Raw genomic sequence first — 18,774 nt, 5'->3', positions numbered from 1 at the left:
GATATCATTGATAGTCTAATCATTTTGTATCACTTTACAGCAGATCCTCATGATTTATCCTGTGTTGAATGGACTTCTCCACCACAATGGAAGCATTATGGTAAGAAAGACACAATCTAACAGAAGTCCCATGCCAAATCCTGGGAGCCTACGAAAGATGCTTCATCTAGCAGAAACCTACAGTCAACTCCTAGAAGCTAAAACAAAGACACTTCATAAAGCAGACCCCCATGCCAATTCCTGGAAGACTAAGAAATACTTTTAACAAGCAGAAGTCCCATGCTAAGTCCTGAAAGCCTATGGAAGAGACTTCATCTGGCAGAGGCCCCATGCCAAATCCTGGAAGCCTATGGAAGAGACTTCATCTAGCAGAGGCCCCATGCCAAATCCTGGAAGCCTACGGAAGAGACTTCATCTAGCAGAGGCCCCATGCCAAGTCCTGGAAGCCTATGGAAGAGACTTCATCTAGCAGCAGCCCCATGCCAAGTCCTGGAAGCCTATGGAAGAGACTTCATCTAGCAGAGGCCCCATGCCAAATCCTGGAAGCCTATGGAAGAGACTTCATCTAGCAGAGGCCCCATGCCAAGTCCTGGAAGCCTATGGAAGAGACTTCATCTAGCAGCAGCCCCTGCAAGTCATGGAAGCCATGGAAGAGACTTCATCTAGCAGAGGCCCCATGCCAAATCCTGGAAGCCTATGGAAGAGACTTCATCTAGCAGAGGCCCCATGCCAAATCCTGGAAGCCTATGGGAGAGACTTCATCTAGCAACAGCCCCATGCCAAGTCCTGGAAGCCTATGGAAGAGACTTCATCCAGCAGAGGCCCCATGCCAAATCCTGGAAGCCTATGGGAGAGACTTCATCTAGCAGAGGCCCCATGCCAAGTCCTGGAAGCCTATGGAAGAGACTTCATCCAGCAGAGGCCCCATGCCAAATCCTGGAAGCCTATGGAAGAGACTTCATCTAGAAGATATCTAAGCTAACTCTAGTAAACCGAAGAACGACGCTCCATCTAGTGACTAAAACTGAAGAAAAACCTTCATCTAGCAGATATCTAAGCTGACTCGTGGAAGCTGCTGAAAGACACTTCATCTAGCAAAGATCCAAGCCAACTTGTGGAAGTCAAAGGAAGACACTTCATCTAGGAGAGGCCCCATGCTAACTCCAGGAAACTGACGTAAGATGCCTCATCTAAGAGACACCTTATGTCAACATTTGTAAACTGGAAAGGATGCTTCATCTAGCAGAGATCCAAGCCAACTCCTAGAAACTGAAAGAAAGATGCTCCATATAGCAGACCCCCGTGTAAAGTTTAGAAGCTGAAAGAAAGATATTCTATATATCAGACCCCCATGTCAAGTCCTGGAAACTTAGGAGAAGACACTTCATAGAGATTCAAGATCTCTATGAAGAAAGATACTTCATCCAGTGGAGATACAAGCCTACTCCTAGAAGCTGACGAAACACACTTCAACTATAAGAGGCCTCATGCCAACTCCTCTTAGCTGAAGAAAAACGCTTCATCTAGCTCTTGGAAGCTGAAGAAAGAAGCTACATCTGGTTAAGGTCCTATGCTAACTCAACTCCTGGAATGGTAGGAGGACACTTTTTCTAGCAGAGAACAAAGCCAAGAAGCTGAAGTAAAATTGTACGCCTAATCAAGGTCCCATGATAACTCCTGGAAGGTGAAGGACACTTCACACAATAGTAGTTCAAGCAAAAGCGAAGATGCTACGTCTAGTGGAAGCCACATATCTGTCTTAGAAGAAGAAGGAGAAAATTATTACATTGCTAAGAGTAACATTTAAGTTTTTCCAAAATTTTCAATACCCAGGACCTTTTATCTTCCTTCTCTTCTCCAGCTGCTGCCATTTCAGAAGGCCAAACTGCAGTTTATGTAAACAACTTCACTTTCACACAAGACAAAGGATGATTTACAACAACTGAAATCCCTAGAGCAACCGAGGAAGGTCACACAAGACAAAGGATGATTTACAACAACTGAAATCCCTAGAGCAACCGAGGAAGGTCCAGCATTTATAGGCCTTACGTTCACACCTTCCCTCTCATTTTTTTTTTTTTTTAGTCAGCTGAATTTTTTTTTTTTGTCCTTAGCTGAATAGAGGGATGAAAAACATTACAGTCTCTCCTACAGGAGAAACTCCTCTGCTCACACAAGGACTCCAAAATTTTGAAAGGGAAGGTGAGCCTTTAATGCTGAATGAAAGCTAGACCTTCCTCAGTTAGTGTAGGGAAGGGATTTCAGTTGTTAGTTACGTAACTATCTATCCTTTTGTCTTGCCTTGCAGTTTGGGCTTTGGAGGAGGCAGCAATGCTGGGAAAGAGGGGCAAGGCAGATGGACATGGCATACACAAAAATTCTTCCAAAACTTGTGGTGCTGTCTCTGCTAGTTGAAGCTGGTACCACTTTGACTGCAGAAGAACCACCAAATTCTTCAGAGCAGCTCGGACCCAATGTCAGTGGACAATGTAGTAGTGCTGGTAACCCCCTTGTTTTTCATTCTGAACATGGGTTAGAGCAACAATGGATAGCGTTGGTTGGGTGATAATAGGCAGCTGCTCATATTAAACAGAGTACCACTCTTGACAAGCAGTACACACCACCAATCTAGTACATGTGCAGGAACGATACTAAGGCAAAGATTTGTAAACCTATGAAAAATATAAATTATGTTTCATACAAGTTAAAGTTTCATACAAAAGTAATGTTTAAATATACTTTAGGTACTTGATCAACAATAAGAACTTGAAAATTTAACAATTAGACAGGTTAGAACCTAAATTAAATAAGGACTTTTAGGACAAGGAGACAAAAAGACTTGCCTGAAGCAAGTTCCCTTCCTCGGACAGATGTTTCTCCACCTTTTTATACAGTTGATCTAATCCTCGTTTTACTTCCTTCCCTGGATACTCTCTAATGATAATAGGAGGAAGAAAGAATTAAGAATTAATTTACTTATCTTAGAAACAGAAATAAACTGAATATAATTAATACTACTAATTTGCAAAATTCCAGGTTCAGGTTTTTAAAATTACAAATGCAAACATTTGGTTTGCTGAGGATTAAGTAGTAGTAATTTAACACACAAAAGATCAGTTTTAGGGCCAGTGGTGTATCTTGGTTATGAATGGAAGTAAGGAGATCAGCAAGGGTTACAAGACTATAGTCCACATATACTAATTTTTCCTACCACATAAAGCTGTGACAACACCATTAAACTGGCAGCCAAACTTTACATTCACTATAAAATTACAAATTAGATTCAGAATATCTGAAAATAAATATGTATATCAGTTCAGAGTTTGTCGTGTCATCATTCCTATTCACCTAAGGAAAGCATACTTACTTGATAACTTTTCTGAGCTCTTGTTTACTGAAAGCCAACTGATATCCAACTTCTGATTCCTTCACACCACCAGCAACCTTTGCAGTAACGCCATCAAAGAACAACTGTCAATAAAGAGTAAATGTTGTCAATAAAGAGTAATTGTTGTAAAATATTAACACAATACTACTCATCATAAATGATCTGGTTAGAATGGTACATTTTCAATAGCATAAAAACTGCATCATTTACAATAAGCAAAACTCATCATACAAAAGGACATAAAATGAAGAGGATTACTGGACATCAACAGACAGTGAGATTATACTCTCTCTCTTAATAACTTTTACACTGGACTACTCTGCTTTTTAAGTCACTTTAGTACCCAAACCTGCAGTCTCTCCAAATTTCTAGATCTACTTTGATGACCAAGACCACGATTAAATCATTTTGGTCACTGCAGAGCAAGCTGTTTTGTCCAGAGCCACTCCATTACCAGATTGCTGCTCTAGTGACCAAAATCATAACTCGATTCTCTTCAGTCTCCATGATCAGTCCACTTTAATGAATGGAACCACAACCAATGCAGACTTGATGGCCAATTCGTGGCAAGAGCAAATCTGGGTTTCATGAGCAATGCCATTCTAATGTGGAGAGCTTTGAACAAAGCCACTCTTAACAGCCTTGGCCATGACCAGGCATGCACCAGCTCCAAAACACTCCAGCTTTCTCGACCAGTACCACCACCAAAAGGGTGCAAACCACTCTTAACATCCAGAGTTACTCTAGCCTTTTATAACTAAAGCTCTGAAGTTAAAAAATTTCTACATCTCATCTTGCCTCCAGTCTAGAATCTGAGATGTCTTTCAAGATGCCTTGATGTTCCTCTCAGGTACAAAAAACTTGACCCAAACAGCAGCAAACTGATCTTTCCCCTCTGCAAGGTTCCAAGCTTCAAAAGCAAGCATCACAGTCCCAATGATTTTCTCAAAGCACAGTGTGAGTCACCATTCAATAAAAACAGAAAGTAGGGTAAGATACAACACACAAAGTCAAGCTCACATTAAGTTTTTCAAGGGGTCTGCCAAAGTACTAGCGGTGACGATTTACAAGCATTCAACCGCCGTCTTGGTTGGTAACGCTGTTTTGCTTCTTTTCTCTGAGCATCCATGCCTGGTAACTTCAACTGGAACATTAGTTGATGCAGAACATGGTAGTTCTCTGAAATGAAATAGAGAATGATAAATGCAGATCATTTATGGAAGTGATATATAGAACATGTAATTAAGTGTTGAAAGCATTCAATCAAAAGCCATCTTACGTGTACAGTAACTGAAATATACCACCACGAAGACTTCGACGACAATATTGCGAGTACATTTGAATTTTCTATTGTAAAAAATGAAGAGATGCTATGTCCTGCATCCTACCATGGCTTGCTTCATAATCATTAGTAAAGGAAATGATGAATATTTGTGACATCATTTTGGAATAAATTTGAGACCTTTGACTGTGTAACAAAGAGAAGGACTAGTTTTGACATCAAATTGTTGGTTACTTACGGTAGACCTTTTTCACTCCTAGAATCTTATATTCTTTTCAACTTTACTCTCATTCACTAACCCTTATAGCAGGAATTGTATGAATTACTACAGCACAAAGTGTATGCATTTTTTCATTCCAAAACATCATAAATGTTATAAGGTTATTTTAGCATTGTTGCCCTGTTACACCTGCTTCTCAAGTACTTAAAACAAAACTGAATTAAAAAACTTCCAAAAGAAAAAATTTTAAGCTTAACCTCTTCATTACTGAAAGTTTGTTTGGAGGTAGGTGGGTATCACCATTCAAGTCTACTACACCGCACCGGGTGCATAAAGGTGGTACGCATAGTACCACCAAAACTCCTCTTTTCAGATAGGGACTTCCAATCATTCTGTAATAATTCGGTTTGAAGAGTTTGGAGCAAAATAAACAGTATGACACGATTGCCAGACGTATGATGAAACCCAAACCAAAAAAATATTATTACTGCGTTATAGTAGTGTGTAGGTGAACCAGTATGAACTGCGTCTCAACAAAAATCACAAAACCAGACAAGCGTAAACATGTAACAACTTCTTACCCAAGTATAAAACCAGTTGTATCATCATTTACTGTATATATTTATTTATTCACTTATTACATTTTACAAATAAAAGATATGAACACCAGATAAATGAAGGTAAAAATAAAGCCTTATAGTAACTTTATATATAAAAAACCAAACCAGAGAAAAAGCGAAAAAGAGATTTTTTCTGAGGACAAGAAACTTGAAAAATTAGTTTAGATACCCCTGATGCCCTAAAGTGTTTTCTGTGATGAAACTAATCTTAGAAAACGTCGAAAATGACATCGACCCAATTTTTGAAAGATATACTATAAAATTTGCGATTTCCATATTTATTGGCGGGGCTTTCGCTTTAGTTTTTGCTCTTTTTTTTGTTATTACGTGCTTATTTACTGTTCTATTTTTATAATACTTTATGTGCATGTTCCAGGTGCGATATACCAACATTCTGTAAGACCGAATTTCTATTCAAGACTGTAGTTTTCTCACGACACCAGTGTCCCTTGTACAAGGGGGACTGAGTTTCACATTTTTTTTTTCATAAAATCATTTATTTTCCCTGTAGGATGATAAAAAACTAACAGAGAATATGCGTTATTATAGTCCTAATAATACCTGATAATTTCATAGCCTGTCTTGATTAGTGTATTTTTGGCAAATATTTTTACGATCGGCACCCCTCCAAACTGGAGTCACTACCGAGAGATTCAGTTCGGCAGCGAACGCAATGTTTACATTCTGCTCACCCACCCGGTAAAGAAGGGTAACTGCATTCTCTTATTAAACCTACCCATTTTAATCACTTCTGGTGGCGTTCTCTGATGTTCACCTGCTACCCTTGGGATGTGCTCAAACATTGCCATTACTAACCGGACATACCACTTGTCCAAGTCAGCACGCCTCTCGCTCTTTTTGAAGACGCTTTCTGCAGTGTGGCAGAAATCCTATAAAAGAAAAAGAAGAATGAAATGCTAGCCAAACCAATTAAAAAATCAAAAATAATAACAACTTGAGATTTTTTAAAATTTCAGTCCAGTAGGTAACTCCATAAAGAAAAAGTGAGACTACAAATACTACTGTGATTTAAAATAATAAACTGGGTGTCCCATGTGAGAGAATTATAGTACCTCAAAATTATTAATAAACGGAATAATTCCACATTTCTTCTTGGTAACCCGACATTCTTGAATAGACTGCAGTTGTGAATTCATAAATCGATCAAAATTCCGCTTGGCTTGGACAAGGCATGATCCAAAAGTTGTGCTCAAAAATGATCCAGTGTCTTCTGCCGTTAAAACGTGCTCACTCAACCTGACATAAATGTAGAGGCAGCAACTGGAAAGAAAATGAAAAATTAGTTGCATAACTAAATCCTATTACGGCTTATCAATTTTCATTTATATGTGACAATACATATATGAAAATGATTCCTATGTTTGAAATTAACTCACCCTCTATGTTCTAAGTCATCAAAACCAAGGCTAAATCCATGGTTGTGTAGTAAACGGCCTGTAGTGACAATAAAAAGGAAAATGGAGAAGTGCATTTTTATACATATTACTTAAGAACTGAACTTACTAGAATCTGCACGGGTCATATGTATTGATGAAAGAGTTGAGCTGCTGTTCCAATGTCGTGAAGAGGGCTACCATCATGGCCCTAACTTCTCTGTTGACAAGTCTGCATTGACCTGGGGTACCAGCCGCCCCTCCACCAGATGATGTTCCTGCTGATCCGCTACTTTCTTCACTGCCACTTGATCCGGGTGTGCTGGCCACAGATGACGGGGCTTTCTATGTGATAAATTTTACAAGACTATTATTATGCTTTAATGTTGAAACTGACACGTATCACAGTATTACTTTAACTGGTGGAATTAAAACAACACTTGTTAGCCTGTAATGTGATACAAACGCAAATTAACAATTATCTGGGTTGCAATAATCAGCTCAGCTCCATCTTCAAGAAAATGTGAATTTACAAAAAAAAATAAAAGCAAACACGGACACTGGAACTAATTATAAAGAACTGCTAGTTTTCAGAATGAGATTACATATTCCCTTTCTTGATCTTGTCCTCCGACAACTTACTAACACTGTTTGATGACACCTTTCCTGAGAAGCTATATTCAGTCTGTCAGACACGGATACTAATCCATTCTAATTTCCAAGTACTGTACATTCTATGGTCACCCTCAGAAAATAACCTATCTCTACATGTCATTAGTTACCAAAGTTTGAACTTTTTTACTATATAAAATCATGGCACAACCACAGCTATTCTGTGCAAGAGCCAATATATAAAACTAGAAATAAACAACAAAAGGTTAATAAAGGAGGAAACGAATATGAGGTTTTCTATAGAAGCTCATAAGCTGTTTACTCAAAGTAACTGCCAACTTTGTTTCTACTGTAGTCAAGAGGATATAATCATAGGTTTTTCGAGTCCTTCATAAGAAACTTGATGATTCGAGTCCTTCATAAGAAACTTTTGATGACAATCTTGTCCTGTTTCTTCCCATTGAGGTAACAAGATCTCAAGAGTTCCAGAGAACGAGTGAATAAAATAGTTTTAGAAACTAGTAGTTCTTTTTTACAGACACCAAGAGGCCACGTTTACTTTTATTTTTGTATATTTTTTTCTGTTGAAGATTGAAGCTAGGTAGCACTTTGCATGCACATAAATTTTTCAACAAAGAATATGTAATCACATTATTTAAAAGTATTTTACGCTATTTTTTAATGCAAAATTCTAGAGAATACAAGATCTTTAACTGACAAGTAATACAGTAATACTGTCATGAAAAATTGAGACTTGCAGAAAAATTAAAAAATTAAAACCAATTCAGCAAAAGGAATGTCATCCTTTCAGATGAGTGGCTTCTTGCTGCACTAGGATTTTTAAGTGTCAACAGTTCATAATATATACAGTACAGTGATTACTTAGTAGCAGAGCATCTTTATAGAGTCAGAAAGGAAGAAAAATAGTTTTATCTAAATGAATATGACACGAAAACATAAGCTGCATTAAACATAAGTTATTTTTGCATTACCTAATTTTAGCAAGAGCATTTTATGAAATTGCCAGCCAACACTGACAAATATTTATGAGATGCTTCCTTTTAACATACAGCAGTACACTATTGATTTCCCAAGTCAATCAGGAACATCAACAAAATAACTTAACCTCAAGCTTAAAGATTCCAGGAAATTTGAAAGTTTAAAAAAAAGATATTTATATAAATAACTTTTCAAACTTATACAAAATGAGTAACCTTTATAATTTCATAAAAAAAACTCACGATTATAATTAGTCTACAGATACGTCAAGGTAACAGTAATTCTATTAAATGCACAAAATCTTTGAACTGCAATGGCTTCAGAGACAGGAACCCTGAAATCTGAAGAACAAATTAAGTTCAACTCAATTTAACTCAGTCATGAGTGATTGTTTAAAGAATGAGTTTAACTCAGTCATGAGTGATAGTTTTCTTTTAAAAATTCACAACAAATTAAGATATCTTAATATCACATGACTATTTATTTCTATTATTAAGCAGTGGCAAAATGTGCACGCATAATGCTATGACAAATAGTCTTTGTGTGCTCAATGAAGTAACTGAGCAATCTACAGCCTCAACAGAAGATTGATTGCATTGTCATACAGATGTCTCTCATGACAGCTGATATTACTATATTTGCTCTGAACTAGGACGTTTCAAGTTTAGTTTCTGAGCAATAAGTAGGTACTTCCTATGGGTTGGTTTTTGCAATAAGCACAGCAACCCTATTATTAAAAATATACATTAGTGCATCACACTCACTCAATTTGGGTTCCTTCTTTAACTTTACCCAGCTTTCATATATGCATCTATATTTATGAATAAATGATCTGGGTGAGTAACATCATAAAATAAACATTTACTACTTGCAAATTTTGGTAAACTGTGCATGTGATAGCAATTTTAGTGACTGCAAGCTATCTGGATATACTACTACATATACTATGTACATGGATTTTCAGGCGCTAGTGAAGGTTTGACACGAAGTGCTAGTACTGAATAAGCTTTGAAGACATTTTTGTTTTTGTTTTTTTATGAGAGTTTTGTTCCGGATCCAGTTTTCAAGTCATAACGACGACCTGTGTATCATTTTTCCATGCACGACACCACGATTGATTATTTAAGCTGTAATTGCTGTAGCAGGCAAAGAATGGAGAAAGTTTGAACAGCAGCAGCAGTGCCTAGTGCAAACATACGATGATTTAATATGCTCATGTGGTATTTAGGGAAATACCTGAGCCATTAACAGCCATACCGAAGGATGGCATCCTGTCACTTTGGAAGCCACTGTGGCCCAGTGACTAAAACCCCTTTCTCCCCTTTGAGTTGTCCTTGATCTCATTCTCGAGATGTGGCTGTTTCTTTCCTGCTCAAAATTTTTCATGTTGGATAAACAAACATATATAATACAAATTCTGGAAGGCAAAAGAAGCTTAATAAACAATTTTTTTTAATGTCTGTTTGCTAATTTTTGCAAAACTCCGAACTAATTATTACACAAATATTGGTATTAGATAAACTGTTCTTATCAAATCAAAATGAAGTCACTAATTCTACATGCACTGTTCTAAATAAATTAAAATTATGTCAATGAAGTGCCAAACAGTACTACAAGTGTTACTTAACCAATAATGCAAAAAGAACTGCACTGGTCAAAATACATAAAAATAAATTTTCAAAATGATTTCCAATTGGGAGACAGAGTGAAGATATTTATATTCTAGAAATATTTGTACTAGTTTTTACTATCTCTGAGTGAAGTACAAAATTAAATAGTAATATGTACATAATGCAACACACAACAATCATGAATCATTGTACCCCTGACTCTGTGGTGTAAATGTGACAATCCTTTAGTTATAGAAAATTACCAGTAGTACTGTATAACTACCTATCTATCTAGTACAACACATCAATGGAATATCTATCAGTGAAAGGACATGCAATACCTGGCTGCCTTTGTAAATATTTTAAGAACTCTTTAATGTTACAACTAAACCTGGATTTACAATCTTACCTCTGTTCCCGCTGCATTTAGATTGAAGAATGCAATACAGAACTCTTGCTCTGCCAGACACACTGGCTGCAGCTCACTCAGCACCCTTTCAAATATCTCGTCAAACTTCTGCCTCTCTTGCATGTCCAACTGAAAGGCCATTTCATATATTAGAACAAGAACATGAATTAACATGCAGTAACTTATATTAGTAACCATCAAAATGGGAAGATGACAATAAGAGAGAAAAAGGTCTGAGTATACTAGGGCTGAAGAGCTCAGCACTCGTGGACGAGAAGATTCATTACAGTTCTGAAAAATATTACTACTGAAGCTTCAGTTCCCAGAAGTATATACAGCCAGAGCTACTCAAAATTCTAACCTAAGGTTTCATTGAAGAATCTAATTAGCATACGCAATATGAATAATAAAAAAGGAACAGAAAAAAGTTAATTAGAACCAACAAAAATCCTGAAGAATAACAAAAGTCTGGAAAACTCTGATCAGTTGGCAGATGCATAAAAAAAATGAGGCTTACGAGTTTAGCGGAATATATCTCCAATACAACACTAGTGAAATAACAGCTTCACATCCACTAGCCAAAAATCCAACTGTCTTTTCAGGTACCAATACCTCATCAGATAAACTAATATAATAATTATAATAATGAGATACCTATACCTCATCTGGATAAACTAATAATAATAATAATGCTCACAGGAGCTTTTACCATTTATAAAGTGGGGTGGTAGCTTTTAAAAGCTTATAGAAAATAAGTAGTTCCTATATTGAGTGGGAACATTAACTACATCTTGTAATAATGACAAATTTTGAAAGTAATTGTATTTTTCCCAACATACAAACCCTTGGTCTTTACATATGGAATTTACTGACAGAAGGGGAGGAACCCTCATATCTACATGGTATGCATTCTCTTCTGCTGCTTGCCGTTTGACATATTTCTTTATTATTATTTTTTTTAAAGAAAATTTTTGTTTTGAGATATATATTGCCTATATTGAAATAATGCAAAAAGTTCTCTTTCATTACATTTTGTTATTTTCATTTCTTACTTGCTGTATAGTTATTCAATAAATGCTACAAAAATTGCAGCCTATGTTCTTAAAAACTCATACAAACATCACAAGGATGACATAGGTCTCATCAGTTAGCATTATATTTAGAGGAACGAAGCATCAACTTACCTCAGAGCCCCACAAATCACGATCAACACCCAGCAATGCTCCTGTAGTGGTTCGGGTGCTTAAAGTTTGAGCACCATGTTTTATTTGAGATGTCAACTTTCCAGCAACACCTGCCATGCTGGCCAGATCTTGACTGGAGCCACTTCCCCTTACTTTCAATAAAAGAAGAAAATTGCTTTTATCTTTAAGTACGTATATGTATTTCAAGTATTTTAACAACTATAAACAATTATTATGTAATTGAATGGAGGTCACAGTGACATCAATAAATAGTATTATAGTACCTACAAAATTATGGGATGTGTATCCACTTTTTGCAAAACCTACAGCCAATGCTAATGATATATGAATAATTATGTAAATATGCATTTACACATTTGAATGAGATATAAAAAACAACATTAACAAGTTATTTTTTTCTAACTGAACCCTTGGATCTTTTATAAAAAGAAATATAGTACTAAAAATTACAAAAATAACAATCATCATGAATCCCAGGGCAGAATGAATTCTCAATTCTTCACTACAATGAGAGATGCCAGAATTTTGATGGACGTAAATTGGGTTTTCGGTACACTTTATATTTAATATTGTGACAACCAGAACTTTTTGACAAAGATGGAAAAATAAATTCAACAAAAACTTCCAAGAGGAATACTAATGTTCAAATAGTAAACTATAGGAAAATAGTAAAAACAGTACACTGATATGTACCCAAATTCTTTAAAAAAATATATAAGGAATTATATATTCAAGTGAATAGGTAGCAACATGGCAAATGAGAGTGATTAGGCCTATAAATCTTTCACATCAATGAACAAATATTCCTAGAGGTAAGAAATGATCTTCAATACCATAAAATTTAACTGAATTATGACAAATTTTTAGTATACATAAATTATACAATACTTTTCAAGGTTAAAACTTACATCTCCTGCCCCCAGAAATGCGCTGACGTGCCTCTTCAAAGAACAGCCTTATGTCCCTCTCATACAGTTTACTTATGGAGTTTGCATAAGTTTTTTATTCAGGTTGTTGGTAGGCTTTTGTGATCCAATGCTCTAACCCAGTGCATAAGAGGAGTGTAGGGATGTCAGTTCTGTGTGGATGCTTTTTTTTCCCATGACGTGGAAGCGTCAGCTGCTCAGCGTGAAGGCTGAGCGTCTCTCCTGGATCATTCCCCTGAAATGAATTTATATTTACAATGAAAATCATTTCTGCTAATCAGGGGGGGCGTCAATTCAGATTTTTGTTGGGGGGAGGAGGGCAAAGACAGTTTGGCAAGCAAAGTGAGCCTAATCAGCTGGTTTTTTTTTTTTTATTTGAGCTATTTTATGTGCTTTTTGAAGCCACATGAGCAAGGTATTTCAGCAAAAACTATAAACTCCCACTACTGTTTGTTTATCTCATCATCACTGGTAGCTAGTAGACAGACAAAGATCAAGAAATGTAATATTTCCGAGAAATTTCATATATTTATGATAGCACATTTAAAAAGAACACATGCTGTTACTTCTTGGGGCTTGGGGGGTGAGGGGGGCAAGTTGAGGTTTGGGGAGGGCAACTTGAGTCTTGGGGGGGGCAGTTGGCCGCCCAAGCCCCCCCCAAATGACGCCCCAGCTGCTAATGTAAAAGTAAGTGAACTTCCGGGAACCGACTGTTTTAGAAAAGGAAATATTAATTTTCTGGGGTATATCAATAATTATACCAGAAATTAAGTATACCATATACATACATATACATTAGAAATTGGCCATATATATATTTTAGAAATTATATGATTCATGCTACGACAATTTTGTTGGTTACTGAAATATTAACAGAATACTGTAATTCTAAATGTTAGCCAAAAAATGTTCACAAACTTACCAAATGAATGAACAGGTTATTAAGGTGTCTTGAAATTATTTGACTAAATCTACTTTTCAACTTTTCAAATCTCTTCTTCTGGTCTTGAACAGCCTGAAAATAGGAAATATAACAGTGTAAAAGAGGAAGATGAATTAGCTTCTCTCAAATATCTGCCTTACATTTCCATATGAAATCCTAAGCTTACCTACCAACCTCAAAGTATTAAGAGCAGCTAATTGTTTCTCACAAACACATCGCAAAATGGTGAATAAAATCTTTAAGTTTCATACCACGTTTCTTCATTAATTTATAAAATAAATATAAGAGTTGCCAAGATCAGCAAGGAGAGCCTTTGCAAAGAAACTATTCTTACCTGTTAAATGTTCACCAACATTAAAGGACAAAGCTTACATAAAGGAAGGAATTCAAAGAATTGGAAGCCCAAGGTATCTTTGTTTCTAACCTTTGTAGGTAAAAATAGAGTGCTAACCGATGCCTAGGGTCTCTGAAGTTCCCCCCACTCATGTATTTCAGATAGTGTATCTACACAATTGAACAAAACATCTTACAACTCATACCTGTAGTTGTGACAAGTGCGTTGGAATTGGAGCACTAATTGCAGTTTGAAGAGCTGTTGCCGCCTCAATAATTTGCGGAAGGGTGCCAGTTTTATTCAGATCTGCCTCTAATAAGACTTGCTGATGTCGCTGGGGTAGTTCTAACTGATTCTGGAATGAGAAAATCCAAGTTTTTATTAATGCAAACATATTAAAATGGTATCTAGCATTAAAATATTGTCTTCAAAAGAAGGAAACAACATATTGCAGTACTGATACAATCTACGTGTAAAAGTAAGGACATTCAACACTCAAAAACTAAAAGCACACACAAAACCCACAATTAATTTATCCAGTTCCTCCAAGAGTTTAGAATTATTAGCATTTGTCTGTTCAATAGAAGTGTTCTTATCTGCCATCTTTTCAATAGAGTCTTTTACATGCTGCAGGATCTCATCGTACGAATCAAGTCGACTCTCTATCTTTTCTGATTCCGTGTAAGCCGCATCAATCATATCCATCAGAGCCTCTACTTGAGCTTCTGATGCCATCATACTGTGAATGTTAGCCTGAAATGTAAATGCAATACTTTAGTTAAGGAACAAGTGGATGTAACTGACATTCAAATATATCTGTATACATAAACACAGTCGACTTAACTAATCTTTACTTGGCTTGGCTTTGATGAAAATGATAAAAATACTGTCCATGTTAAACACTAGGTAAATCAAACTAAAACACCTTCCCTACCTCTTATCTGTAACCTACTCACCCCATCAAGTACAGACAGATCACGAGACAGCTGTTCTGCAAAGGCCTCGGCATTACTGACAGCTGAGTCACACTGTTCCATGAGTCTCTCTAAATCTAACTGTTCTTTCTCTGACAATGCCCGATAGTCACCTTCATCCTCCAAAGCAGCTTCAACTGTATCAAAAGCTAGAAATGAAAATGTGAAAAGACAACAATTAGGGTAAGAAGAAAATCGTAGCATTGCTTAAGTACTTAAAACCTTATGTTGGACATTAAATATGCATTCATTTCGTTAATATGTGAAGGACATGAAAATAAAACGGTGCTAGGAAAATTCGGTCCTGAAATCTCATTCTCAGAAAATTCGGTCCCAGAAAATTTCTAAAATCTAAATAACCAAGCCCAATATAACCTTCCTGGAAAAAGGCATATGAATACATGGAAAATAGGATGTTAAAAGAAATGAAAATCTTTTATTTCTATCAATAACTTTAATGACTCGTTTGGTTTGGAGATCAATTGTTTAGCCATCCAGACGAGATATTTTACAAAGATCAACAAGAGCGTGAGAACTTTATGAGCCTGGGATTTGTTTACAAACTGTAAACGAAAGCGTAGGTGGTGTTAAAGGACGTTTTTAGGTAGTTTTGTCATAAGCACTTGTAATGGTATTTTTTGAGAAAGATAATTTGTGTACTTTCATTAACATTCATTGACACCGCCTATATATAAGACGCCTATATATAAGAAACGGTGACATTTGTAACTCAGTTTTGAGTCACTCTTCATCCAGGATAAGCACAATTTTCCTATTTGAAGAACCCCATCATGGCTGCAAAATATTTTAAAAGTGAAAAAAACAAAGACAAATTGATTGATGAAGTTAACTATGTTTATGACTTTCATAAGTTTAGTTCTGACAAGACAAAGAAATTGTGGCGCTGTGAGAACCGTAACACGCCGTGCTCATGTTCATACAGAGAATAAACCAGGTGAACCTATAATAATTTCAACAATCAACAGTCATGATCATGAACCAACGCCGAATGGAGTGGAAGCTCGTCTCGCTATTTCAACATTGAGAAAAAAGTTGCAGGAAGGAGGTGAAACAAGTACTCGGGTGCTCATTTCCAAAGCTACAAGTAATATTAGTGAGAATGCAAAATATGAATTACCACGGTTGCAAACGGTTTCTAGAAGCATTACAAACTGGCGCAATAGAGCTTTTGGCGCTCCTCCATTGCCTCTTCGACGAACAGGATTTCAAGTACCAGATACTTTTAAATATTTACAAAGCGGTCATTTGTTCCTGCAATGCGACACAGGCAGTGACGATGAAAAGCAGGTTTTAATCTTCGCCTCCGACGAAGGTCTTCAGCAACTGGAAAATGCATCAATTTTAGGAATGGATGGCACATTTAAATCACCACCAAGTATATGGTATTAGCTGTTCACCATTCATGCCTTCATAAATGGGAGATTTTATCCAAGAGCTTTCATTTTATTGCTGGACAAAACTCAAGCATCAGTAACGAGTAAGCACCCAAACATTTGGAAGCTTATTGATGCTCTGCAAAAAGAAGAATTCCTTACACAGGACCAAGATAATTCAGGCGCAAAAGAAGAAAAAGTACCAGTCAACAGATACGAGAATAAAAAATCTTGTAGAATCATATGATGGTGAAGATAAATTAGCTTTCCTTAAGGCTATTGCTCATTCATTGCATTAATTTTTCTTTTTATGTTTTGATAGTTTAAACATTAGTTCTCTTATTACTGATTTATTTTAAATGGAATTTACCTATTTCAGGGTTTGATAAATTTGATAAAAAGAAACATTGTGTATGACTTAAATAATCAATTAAGCACGTGTTTTTATACATACTTTTTAAACTTTTATTGATTTATTTTGCTCTGCATTTTCCTAAATTATGTTTTGATTTCTTTAGTAAAAGGAATATTATGTATAACTTTAATGATGGTTTAAGCATGAGTTCTTTATGTATTTATTGATAAGAAGGAACTTGTTACTTTATATTTTTTTGCTTTTTAAACTTCTATGCATTTACAGTATTTTTTCCGATATGGGACCGAATTTTCCGGGACTGAATATCCTGGAACCCAATTTTCTTGATTTTGCGCACAATATGCTATATTTTATATTATACTGTATAGGTTTTTTGTTGAAGAAACATACCTTTTTTTACACTTTTATTAATAAAAGTGTAATTCTATACTTTGTTTAATTTTTTCATCAGTTAGATTACGATTTCATTGTCAGTATATAAATAATTTCTCGGACCAAATTTTCTGAGACCGAACTTTCTGGGACCAAAATTTCTGGTCACCAAATAAAACAAGTAAAAAATGAAAACAAGTACATAAAAAAGCGCCTTAGTTTCTTCAGCGCAATCGAGTTTTCTTTACAGCGTATAATCAAGGCTACAAAAACAGATCTTTGCATCTTTCAGTCATCTCAATAAAATGCTGTACGAGCTAATTTCACGTACGACAACTCACTACATTTTGATCTTAATGCAAAAAATACTTTGTATTAGGAAACATACCTGCAGTGGTAACATCACCACTGTCTGCAAATGCAGCATTTTCTTCAATTAAGTCTGAAGGAATATTAATAAATTGCGGTTTCTGCTTTGGCAGGTAACGACAGCAAAGCTGCAAAGAGAGCACAGAAAACAAATGTAATCTCTCATATTAAAAATGGTTGGGTGCAATGTGGTTATAAGCTTGCAATGATAAATTAACACATTCTTGAAAATATGTGCACCAGTGAATTCATGAGAACATTACAGTCTCGGTTGTGATATCTACATAGTTTTTGTTTCTATTACTTTAAACAAAATTTGTAATATAAACTAAAAGGAAGGTTATGGGAACCTTTCCATTCCACTCCTTTCTTAAAAAATTCCTATCATATTGGTAACATTAAACAAAATCTACCTTGCACTTTCTGTAATATGTGATACAGACTTATTAATTTTACAAACATTTTCATAGATTATTTTAAGATAAAAAAAAGGAAAGCTGATGTTACCAGCAAAGCTAGACCTCTAAAAACATACAATTTGAAAAATATTTGTAGGGCATAATTCATGCAATATTACAACAACTGTAAAATGAGGAACTTTAATTCATCCAATGAGCAACAATTAAAGTTTTACCAGATACAGTATACGTAGTGTGCTCTCTTAAAATTAGATGTTTATTCACTTAGATCTATGAATTCTAAGTTATCAAATATACACAAGTTTTAAAAGGTGACTGATGTGCCAAAAAATTATATATTGAATAACAGCAATAAAAACTGCTAAATTTCACATTTGAAAGAATACGACAAATAAGGATTAGGTGGTATAACTACGTATTTCTCAATTTAATAAATCTAGGTCTGAATTACAATACAAAGGATAATGATTGCAAAGCATCATGAGTTGCAAAGGATCATGACTTTCAACTTACCTTCCAAAGGACTTGAATAAATGCATTCTTATCTGGAGTGCTATTTGCAACCCACTTGTAAACACGATCGAAAGTCAGATCAAGCTCTGCAGTGTCCTGGAAATATTTAGAAAATAATAAGAAAATCTTCCACCAAAACCGAACTTTTCTGCCAATAATTAAGCATTGCAAATTATTCATTTGCATTTCTCATAGATACACAAAGTTGAGTCTTTTATCACAAGTTACCACTAACAACTCTCAAGACTGCTATTTTGCTTTCTTTTCCTTAGTTCCTCATTTCATCCATAAAAATATATGTAAACCAGATCATTCATCATAATTAAAGTCTACAACGCAATTATGGCCTCAGCAAAACATAGAATGAGGAACCACAGGTTCAAGTAACAAACAATTCCATTCACCCAAAGTGCCT

At 35.7% G+C, this 18,774-nt stretch overlaps 1 pseudogene; it reads right to left on the bottom strand.

Moving 5' to 3' along the window:
- LOC135211848 (exocyst complex component 1-like) overlaps positions 1 to 18,774 on the bottom strand; it is a 94,213-nt pseudogene that overhangs the window by 53,560 nt on the left and 21,879 nt on the right.

The sequence above is a fragment of the Macrobrachium nipponense genome, chromosome 40, assembly GCF_015104395.2.
Source record: "Macrobrachium nipponense isolate FS-2020 chromosome 40, ASM1510439v2, whole genome shotgun sequence".
Taxonomy (NCBI): Eukaryota; Metazoa; Arthropoda; class Malacostraca; order Decapoda; family Palaemonidae; genus Macrobrachium; species Macrobrachium nipponense.
This window is presented reverse-complemented; position numbering and strand designations above follow the sequence as displayed.